The sequence below is a fragment of the Bos taurus genome, chromosome 27 (assembly GCF_002263795.3).
Source record: "Bos taurus isolate L1 Dominette 01449 registration number 42190680 breed Hereford chromosome 27, ARS-UCD2.0, whole genome shotgun sequence".
Classification (NCBI taxonomy): Eukaryota; Metazoa; Chordata; class Mammalia; order Artiodactyla; family Bovidae; genus Bos; species Bos taurus.
Genome location: NC_037354.1, coordinates 4213970 through 4225512, shown reverse-complemented (window position 1 = coordinate 4225512; position 11543 = coordinate 4213970).

Below are 11543 nucleotides of genomic sequence, written 5' to 3'. Positions count from 1 at the left end.
AAACTTGCATGCCCTTTGAATGGTCTTTCAGTCACCTGAGAGCATAGTACATGCACTCAGGTTGACGTCCTCTTCGGTGTAATATTTAAAATCTAGAGTTTACTTGCACATCTGAAAGATTCCCTTAAATTATTAAGAGTTTTAATATTTTGAAGGAAGATACTTGATGATGGTATTTATCAGTCTTGCTTTCAGGGAGGCATTTTTGCAGAACCCTTTGAAATCTGTGAACATTCAGAGCTGCCTTTAAGAAAAATCACCAACAGACTGATCCAGACTGTGGCTTTGGGCAGGTTGAGTCCACCCTCCAAACCCTGCTTCCTTATGTGGAAGCTGTCCTGCCTGTGGCCAGGGCACCTGTGAGGGCAGTGAGGTGATGTGCAAATGCAGAACCCAGGGGCAGGGCTGTGCGCTGTGCAGTGCTGTGTGCATAGAGCAGGGTAAAATGCTGACTATGTTGTAAGACCTCAACAGAGGTTTACTGAACAAATTTGGAAGTATCTCTCATAATTTTCTTGCCTGTAGAATGAAGGGGATTATACTATTTGATGTCTAGTGTTCAATGCTGTAAAGAGCAATATTGCATAGGAACCTGGAGTGCTAGGTCCATGAATCAAGGCAAATTGGAAGTGGTCAAACAGGAGATGACAAGAGTGAACATTGACATTCTAGGAATCAGCGAACTAAACTGGACTGGAATGGGTGAATTTAACTCAGATGACCATTATATCTACACTGTGGGCAGGAATCTCCTAGAAGAAATGGAGTAGCCATTATAGTCAACAAAAGAGTCAAAAATGCAGTACTTGGATGCAATCTCAAAAATGACAGAATCATCTCTGTTCAGTTTCAAGGCAAACCATTCAATATCACGGTAATCCAAGTTTATGCCCTGACCAGTAACGCTGAAGAAGCTGAAGTTGAACAGTTCTATGAAGACCTATAAGACCTTCTAGAACTAATATCCCCAAAAGATATCCTTTTCATTATAGGGGACTGGAATGCAAAAGTAGGAAGTCAAGAAACACCTGGAATAACAGGCAAATTTGACTTTGGAGTACAGAATGAAGCAGGCCAAAGGCTAATAAAGTTCTGCCAAGAGAATGCACTGGTCACAATAAACACCCTCTTCCAACAACACAAGAGAAGACTCTGCACATGGAAATCACCAGATGGTCGGCACCGAAATCAGATTGATTATATTCTCTGCAGCAAAAGATGGAGGTCTATATAGTCAGCAAAAACAAGACCGGGAGCTGACTGTGGCTCAGATCATGAACTCCTTATTGTCAAATTCAGACTTAAATTGAAGAAAGTGGGGAAAACTACTAGACCATTCAGGTATGACCTAAATCAAATCCCTTATGACTATACAATGGAAGTGAGAAGTAGATATAAGGGACTAGATCTGATTGACAGAGTGCCTGATGAACTATGCACAGAGGTTCGTGACACTGTACAGGAGACAGGAATCAAGACCATCCCCAAGAAAATGAAATGCAAAAAAAGCAAAATGGCTGTCTGAGGAGGCCTTACAAATAGCTGTGAAAAGAAGGGAAGCAAAAGCAAAGGAGAAAAGGAAAGATATACCCATTTGAATGCAGAGTTCCAAAGAATAGCAAGGAGAGATAAGAAAGCCTTCATTAGAGATCAGTGCAAAGAAATAGAGGAAAACAATAGAATGGGAAAGACTAGAGATCTTTTCAAGAAAATTAGAGATACCAAGGGAACATTTTATGCAAAGATGGGCTCAGTAAAGGACAGAAATGGTAGGGATCTAACAGAAGCAGAAGATATTAAAAAGAGGTGGCAAGAATATACAGAAGAACTGTATAAAAAAGAGCTTCATGACCCAGATAATCACGATGGTGTGATCACTCACCTAGAGCCAGACATCCTGGAATGTGAAGTCAAGTGGGCCTTAGGAAGCATCGCTACGAACAAGGCTAGTGGAGGTGATGGAATTCCAGTTGAGCTATTCCAAATCCTGAAAGATGATGCTGTGAAAGTGCTGCACTCAATATGCCAGCAAATTTGGAAAACTCAGCAGTGGCCACAGGCCTGGAAAAGGTCAGTTTTCATTCCAATCCCTAAGAAAGTCAATGCCAAAGAATGATCAAACTACCGCACGACTGCACTCATCTCACAGGATAGTAAAGTAATGCACAAACTTCTCCAAGCCAGGCTTCAGCAACACATGAACCATGAACTTCCAGATGTTTAAGCTGGTTTTAGATAAGGCAGAAGAATCAGAGATCAAATTGCCAACATCTGTTGGATCATTGAAAAAGCAAGGGAGTTTCAGAAAAACATCTATTTCTGCTTAATTGACTATGCCAAAGCCTTTGACTGTGTGGATCACAATAAACTGGAAAATTCTGAAAGAGATGGGAATACCAGACCACCTGACCTGCCTCTTGAGAAATCTGTATGCAGGTCAGGAAGCAACAGTTAGAACTGGACATGGAACAACAGACTGGTTCCAAATAGGAAAAGAAGTATATCCCTGCTTATTCAACTTATATGCAGAGTACATCATGAGAAATGCTGGGCTGGAAGAAGCACAAGCTGGAATCAAGATTGCCAGAAGAAATGTCAATAACCTCAAATATGCAGATGACACCACCCTTATGGCAGAAAGTGAAGAAGAACTTAAGACCCTCTTGATGAAAGTGAAAGTGGAGAGTAAAAAAGTTGGCTTAAAGCTCAACATTCAGAAAATGAATATTATGGCATCCGGTCCCATCACTTCATGGCAAATAGATGGGGAAACAGTGGTTGATTTTATTTTTCTGGGCTCCAAAATCACTGCAGATGGTGATTGCAGCCATGAAATTAAAAGACACTTACTCCTTGGAAGGAAATTTATGACCAACCTAGACAACATATTAAAAAGTAGAGACATTACTTTGTCAACAAAGGTCCATCTAGTCAAGGCTATGTTTTTTCCAGTGGTCACATATGGATGTGAGAGTTGGACTATAAAGAAAGCTGAGCACTGAAGAATTGATGCTTGTGAACTGTGGTATTGGAGGAGACTCTTGAGAGTCCCTTGGACTCCAAGGAGATCCAACCAGTCCATCCTAAAGGAGATCAGTCCTGGGTGTTCTTTGGAAGGACTGATGTTGAAGCTGAAACTCCAATACTTTGGCCACCTGATGCAAAGACCTGACTCATTTGAAAAGACCCTGATGCTGGGAGAGATTGAGGGCAGGAGGAGAAGGGGACAACAGAAGATGAGATGGTTGGATGGCATCACTGACTCAATGGACATGGATTTGGGTGGACTCTGAGAGATGGTGATGGACAGGGAGGCCTGGCGTGCTGTGGCTCATGGGGTTGCAAAGAGTCGGACACGACTGAGTGACTGAACTGAACTGAACTGATCCCTCCTAATTGGGCTTTTTCTCATTTAAGATAGTGAAAGCTTGTAGTGTTCTACTGTTTATAGACAGTTGTATAGACAGTTCTAGACCTTTACCTCCTGGGCCCTCAGGATCCTGGTCACACCCGTCATGTTCATTCACACCTTAGTGTTTCCAGCGACAGAGGAATTTGAACAACTGCCAAGTCTCTTTGTCAATACAGCTGGGTCTAATTCATAGTAATAACATGTGTGTATACCGATCTTTCAAGTTTCAACAGTGTTTTCCCATATAATGTTTATGGCAGCCTCAAAATTACATGGGTCAGACAAGTACGAGTGGCGTAGTTATTTTCAGACTTAAAGAATTCAGACCGAATGAGGCTAAATGTCCTGGATCCTCACAGGCGGCCGGTGTGGACCCGGGACTCGACCTGGATCCTCACAGCTGGCTGGTGTGGACCTGGGACTCTGCCCCCCGGTCTCCTCGCTGCAGTTCACTAGCTCTCACTCTCCCCTCCTCCGACACCAGCTCTTCCCAACCAGGCTGAGCCCAGTTTTTTCCCCCAGAGTCTCTGCTTAGAGGGAGGAGGGCCAGGCTCCCACTCAGCTGCTGCAGTGTTTCCTCAGCCAGAATCAACCTCCCTTCCCAAACCTCAGAACTCAAAGGAGCACTCTCCTCATATATGCCGTCTGCAACAGACTTTCTCCCCAGCTAACAAAAGGAGCAGTTGAGCATTTGTAACTCAGCGTCCTGGGGGATTGAATGGGGATGTGTGTGTATCTCTGTGTGTGTCTGAACAAATGTGTGTGACTGTATGTTGTCCCTGTGTGTGTGTGTGTGGATCCATTTATATTTTCTCCCTGAATCTACCCCATAAGAATTAGGGCCTGGTATCTATATAGTTGGGCTTTACAGGTGGCTCTAGTGGTGAAGAAACTGCCTGCCAGTGAAGGAGATGTAAGAGATGTTTGATTCCTGGGTCAGGAAGATCCCCTTGAGGAGGGCATGGCAACGCACTCCAGTATTCTTGCCTGGAGAATTCCATGGACAGAGGAGCCTGGAGGGCTGCAGTCCATGAAGTTCACACAGAGCTGGACATGGATGAAGTGACTGAGCACACACACACATGGCGTGGAGCATCCACTTAGAGATGGAAGATGTCATGGTTGCAGCCAGTCCAGTGGCCCGCTGCTGCCTTGGATGTGAGGTCTGATCAGTCCCCTTCACAAACCAGAGCCTTCTTTTCTCTAGAGACAGAAAACCACAGTCCTCCCTGGTTATCTTTCCACTGAGTATGCAGGGGCTTAATATTCATGATGGGAGCACACTGAGTGAATTGAGTTTTTTGTTACCTTAACTTTGAAAAAAAATTTATATAGCTTTAAAGATTACTTTCTATTTATAGTTATTTCAAAATATCGACCATATTTCTCATGCTGTACAGTACATTCTTGAATCCATCTTATATCTAACAATTCAGACTCCCCATATTTCCCTTATACCCCCCTCCCTCTCCTCACTAGTAACCACTAGTTTGTTCTCTGAATCTGTGAGTCTTCTGCTTTTATGTTCTATTTACTAGCTTGTTGTATTTTTTAGATTCCACATTTACGTGGTATCATACAGTATTTATCTTCCTCTGTCTGACTTATATATAACAGTATAATGCCCTCCAAGTTGCTGGAAATGACACATTTTTGCTCTTTTTTTACGACTGTGTGACATTACTTTGTTGATGTACGTTGTCTTAGGTCGCTCCCATGTCCTAGGTACTGTAAATAATGCAGCTGTGAGCATTGCAGTGTGTATATTTTTTTGAGTTAGTATTTTTGGTTTTGTTTTTGCATATATACCCAGGAGTAGAGTTGCTGGATCATGAGGTAGTTCTACTTTTAGGTTTTTTGAGAAACCTCCACGCTGTTTTACACAGAGGCTGCGCCAGTTTACATCCCCGTGTAGGAGCGTTCTGTTTTCACTGAGTGTGTTATGGACCAGGTCTGGGATCTATTAAGGTGGGTCACTGTGGCATCAGGGGAGGGGTGCTGGTGGAGATGGGCAGGCCACTCTGATCCCCAAGCCGCTGACCATGTCTCATATCACATTTTGGCTTCCCAAGTGGCCCAGTGGTGAGGAACCTACCTGCCAATGCAGGAGACTCGGGTTCAATCTCTGGGTCGGGAAGATCTCCTGGAGAAGGAAATGGCAACCCATTCTAGTATTCTTGCCTGGAGAATCCATGGGCTACAGTCCATGGGGCTGCAAAGAGTCATACACGACTGAGTGACTGGGCACGCACAGACACCTCCCCATCTGACCCAGCACGAACTAGGAGACCTTCCCTATAATCAAATGGTGCATATTCAGCAAATACAAACTCACGTTAGAATAAGCAAACCTGGGTCCATGATAAACAATAAAATTAAAAGTCTTCCAACAAAATACAGGTGTGTTTGAGAACTTGTTATGTATATATCCCTCCAAACATGTTCATGTATTTTTCATCCTCACCTACAGTGGTTTTTATCCTTTAAGCCTGTATGTGATTCTCATCTGTCCTTTGGGATCAACTGAGGATCTTGACATAGCAGAGAATCTTCAGTAGCAGCCCCAGAGACGATATGTCATGAGAAAAGCCGACACCTTTTACTTGAGTTCCACCCTATTTCTTATAATTACTTATGTGGCCCAGGACATGTTAATTCATCTTTCAGAACCTGTGTTTGCATGTGATCACATACTTTGCACTTAATAGGGTGTTAGTAGGGTGTCTTTCTCTTCTAACTGTGCAGAAAGGAGCCACATCTCATACCTTTGTATCATGGCCCTAATTGCAAAGTCCTACACCTGTCAGAAGCTCCACGTAAATTATGTTACTGCTCTTTCTTTTCTTTGCTTTTTTTGGTTACTGCTATTTCTGTTAATAATGTGAGCAGTCACTTCCTCTTTGGAGTCTGACTGCAGCATGGATCCAGGTTTAAAAGCAATAATCCAAGAATTGACTGTTTTGCAGTCATTCCAAGGATGATGATTATTGGTTTTTAAAGGAACGTTCCCAATAGGAAAGATTTTTGTATATACGGTTTCAGCAAGTATTTTCCAGGATCTTCTTTCAATCAATAAGAAAGAAAGGACAGTCCTTCAGGGAAAGGGCTATCAAAGTGTATTTAAACTTAGAGGCAGAGCTAAAAACAATGAGAGCCTGGACTCTGTAACAGGACAAAGACAAATGCAATGATTTGTATCTACAGCCGCTGTCGAGATGGTTTATGTCTGTGTGAGAGGGGGTGAGGGGCATGTGTATGGTGGGCATGTTTATTGTGTCCATTTCTTTGTGGGTCATTCTGGTCAACATTTTTTTAATATTATAATTTTGAATGCTTTTTCCAGAAACAACTCACTGAACCCAAACAGAAACATATAAACACACGTCATCTTACAGTCAACTGAAGAACAGGAAAATAATGAGCATAAGGAGTGTAAGAAAGAACCAAAGGACTTTAGAAATAGCACACACATTAGCCCCAACTGTGTTCTCAGATAAGAAAGTGGTCTCAGAAGTGACGTGGCTTTTCCAAAAGCATAAAGCTCGAGACACATTTGATCTGAGTTGGCCCTTCTGAAATTTAGTTTCGTTGGAGAATGGTTATCAGTAGAAGTCCTAGGGAAAAGCCATCTCATGTTCTTACGGTCACTGAAGCTAGATAAGCATTTATTTGTCTTTTCATGATGATTATTTAGCCTTGGAGGCACCTTTGAGTCTGTCCTCAAGGATTTAGTGCCCTCAGTATTAGATGGAGCTGATGGTGATTGAAAGTCCCTCTACCCCAAGTCTGCCTCAGTGCGGGAGGGAAGCATTGCCAACGACCTTTAAGAACGTCCCTTCTCCCACCGCTGGACCAAGTGTCTCCAGCTCGCTGGTGTTGTACAAGCCAGGAGCGAGGCAGCCTTTCCTTTAAGTGAGGAGTGGATCTTAAACATCAGAGTCAAGACAACCTGCGGTCTCCCCCACATGGATTCCTCCTGGATTCACCTTGCGACAACCTGGGGGAGTTTGACGAATGTATTTCTTTTCTCCCACCCGAATCCAGCTTGCCTCTCCTAAAATACGGATCCGAACAGATGGAGAGCCTTTCTCCATCTGGGTGCCTTCTCTCCTCCTTCAGGGACTGAAGGGAGAGAAAAGGAAATGATATTTTTAAGAATTTTGTATACATCAGCCACTGTGCTTATATTGTTGCTTTCTCCAAGTCTATTGGGTAAATAGCATTTTACATATTTTCTGAGAAGCAAACATATGCAAATTAAGTGGGTTTTTTTCTTTCTTTCTTTCTTTTTTTTTTTAAAGATCCCTTGCTCAGAAAGTCAGATACAGGATACAAAGCCGGTATTTTAACTCAAAGTCCACCCTGTTCACTATACCAGTGGTTCTCAGAGAACCGTCCTGGCATGCATGCATCATCTGGAGACCCGGTGGAAAGGTGATTCTTGGGCCCCATCCTAGACAGGCTGAATCAGAAACTCTGGGGCTGGGGGTCTGCACCCCAACAGGTCTTCCACTTCATCCCCATGCACGACAAAGCCCACAGTCTGCACCCTTTTATTCAGCTTCCCGCTTGTGAAAGGAGACAGTGTCTAATTCTCTCCTTTCCCAGTGGATCGCTTATAGCATGGTTCATCTCTAGACTTAGACTTACTTGACACCTCTTAATTTCCTACATCCTAATGCTACTCCTCTAAGTCATTAACAAAAGGGAAGTACTCCCCTTGTGTGCATGTGTATGTGTGTATATGTATGTTGGTGTACACACACATACACATATACACACGGTTAAAGGTATTGCTTTATTAGAAAAACAGGGGAAAGTGCTCAGCTTATTTATTTTAAGCAAGCCAATGAGAATAGTTTTAAAAATTAAAACTTACACGAATAAATAGTCACACAGGGTCACAGAATCTTTTTTCAGTGCAAATGGTCTGTCCTGGAGGACCAGACTTGCTCCCAGCAAGACTGTGTTCTGGTATTCCTGGGAGGAGTGCTTTCTACACACCGGCTCAGTTTCTTCATAAACAAATGCAGAGGTATCGGGAGCCTGGAGACCAGCGTAGGGAAGTGTAAGCTCCTTTGTGGGGGAGGGGCAGCAAGGAGGGTTTTAAATGTTGATATGGCAAAGCAAAACAGCAACAGCCTTGATAGTACCATCCGGTCCTTAGTGAGATACGACCTCCTACAAATAACTTCATTTCTTAAAGCTTTGTTTTCTCATCATTGTGTGGAATGATGATAATTCCACACAATGGAATTAAGGGGGGCAGTGATAATCTTAGGATAGAAATAAGATTCAGCGTAAAGAGTTGTGCAAACAGTAAGTGATTATTTTACTCCTTTCTTACCCTTTGCCCTCTCCCTCCCATCCTTCTTGCTCTCCTAAGATGGGCATTGCCTTTAGGGAAACCTGAATCATGTGATGCCATCCCCACCCGCTATGAAGGAGAGAGTTTCCCCAGTGCCCTGGTCATCATCAGGCTTTGGTACATGCCATTAACAGAGTCAAAAGATGTCCCATTTAGCAATCACAGCAACGACTGCACTCTCGGAGACATCCATCCACACAACACATGTATTTCTGGCTAATTATCTTTCTCATGTGAGCAAAGTTTGTCATTTATAATTTTGTCTCAAGTACCCTATTCATATATTCTGTCCCCTTCTCAGGCATGGTTCACCTGAAGAAAAAACAAAAGAAAAACCCTCTCCCTCCCCTGTTACAGCACTTTCCAGATGTCTGTTTTCCATCCTTCACCTGAGTCATTACACGAGGTTAGGGGTGTCTTGATCGATCCTGGTATGTCAGACCCTCTTTGCCTTTATTAATTCCACTACTCAGCTCTCATCCCCGGTGCCACTGATGTTTCTCATGCTGCTCAGCCTGAGTCCCCAAGGCCATGACAGCAGTATGCCTAGGATGGAAAATGGAGGAAAAAAAATAAGCAAATTGTAAAAACTCAGTGCCCAAGTGCTCCTGGCCCCACAGGCCAACACAGGAATGTGGTCACAAAGCTACCTGGTGTGAATTCCCTAGGGTAACTCACTCCCTCTAATCCCATTTGGTTAATACTGCTCTAAATATCCGGCATTTGAGTTAGATATAAATCAAGGCTTTCACAGTCATTCAAAAATCACAAGGGGAAAAAGCCTCTAGGAACCTAAGAATGGGCTTCATCTATAGCCTGATTACTGGATGGATGACAGAGTGTTCTGGAGGGGCTTTCAGAACCCAGGCAGGGAACCTCAGATGAGATAAGAGACCAAGGGACTGTGGCTTTCTCTGCAAAAACCCAACAAGAAAAGCTCGACACTAGGTGGCAGCATTGCCCCACGATTGCATTCCAGACCAACCCAGGCTGGAGATCTTGGGGGGAAAATACCACAACATTAACACAGAGACAACCATATTGCAAGATCAGCCTATATTATTTGACAGCCACCCCATACCCTCTTCGTACTTAGGACCAGAAATTCAGCATGGATCATTGCAACTCTCTGATATGTGATCTGGCCAAATACTGTGGGTAAATTACAGCAGAAGTGGGTGAAGTTACCGGTTATGGGGATCACTCTTTCTCAAAGAATGGGAATTGGATAGATGTTTCCCACTCCAGAGAAAGGGGATGGCATTTCAGACTTCAAGCAGAACCCAGGGGAGGTGGTGCTCAGCCTGAGGCCGGTCACAATAAGTGTGAGGGTGTTCAGTTACACAGGTGATACTGAACGTTACTAATAAAGTCAGAATCATCCTGAGTCCTAGACCAGGATGGTTAGAATTTGGAAACGGTTTTTAATGGCAGGAATCCTTCTTGGTGACACAAGTCATTAGGAAGAGCAGCGCAAAGACAAGACACCGTTTCTCAAGAAGTCAGCTCTTTAGTTCCTAAAGAGATTTTTTTTTTCTTTCTTTTCCTGATGAGGAGCTTGAAATGAACTATTTGGAGCACATAATGGGTCTTAAAAAAGTGTTTTTGTTCACTTGCTGAGTTATAGGTACCATCTGCGGTTTGATTTAAGATCTCAGAACGGTTGACATGCCTGTTTCAGCCTGAAGAATTTGAATTCCACTGAATTCCCCAAAGACTGAGCCATTCAGTCTTCTGTTCCCCCCACCCCCAGGGACAGAATAGGACTCAGGAAGTAGCAAACCCAAGTCATATCTGGGACTGCAGCTTTCAGAGAAGCAAACGTGATGGTCCTCTTGAGATGCTCCTCTCTGTATGAGAGGGGAGCTCTGATGCAGGTCCAGGTGCTCCTGGTGCTGTGGGAACCCAGCCGACCACGCGTTGAGGCTGAAACGTCAAGACTTAGCCCTTCGTTCCCTGGATCACCATGGTGTTCTCATGTAGCCCAGTGACCACTGGGACAAGGGACCACTAAGAAAAGCAGACAGGGGTCTAAAGCATTATGAACTTGTCAACCTATTTAATCTTGAAGATGAACTGATAAAATGCAGGTGGACTGAAGCTCATGACCCACTGCCAACAGTGGGCTCTTCACCAAATCACCCAGCAATGTGGGCGATACAGCATTTAGCGCTGCTGGTGTTCAGACCCTTCTGGGCACAGGGTATAGTCCTCTCTTACCAAGGTGTGGGGTTTCCATGTTCTGGTTCCTCCAATTCCGTAAAGGAATTATTTAACCCATTTTGGTGGCGAATGGGGAATCCTTGAAACGCCCCTTTGCAGAAGAACTAGCATTCACCGATGGCTTCTATTTTCTATGAACCTTCCCCTAAAATGCCTTGTCTTGTCCCTCCAGATTGCATGGACACACCTCCTCTGTGGGGAGTTGGGTGAAAACGGGTTCATTCTGTCAACCGCCGGGTTCCAGAGCTCTGCTTTCTGTCCGCTCGGTTCATCCCTTTGCAGATTCAGAAAAGAAGCTCTCCTTTCTCCGCAAGTCCTTACCAACCCATTTCATTTCCTATAGGGTTTCACCTATAGGTGTGCCTACGGCGCCACCTCTCATCATCAGACCCCACTATCTGTCCTCGACAAACACCCTTCCTCATTTTGACTTTATGCCCAACCGCGGTTTGTGCGTGGTTGACCTAAGTCAGGACATCAGAATAGCTCCTTGCCGTTTCGTCATCTTGCCAAACACGATCTCGAAATCAAATAAACCGA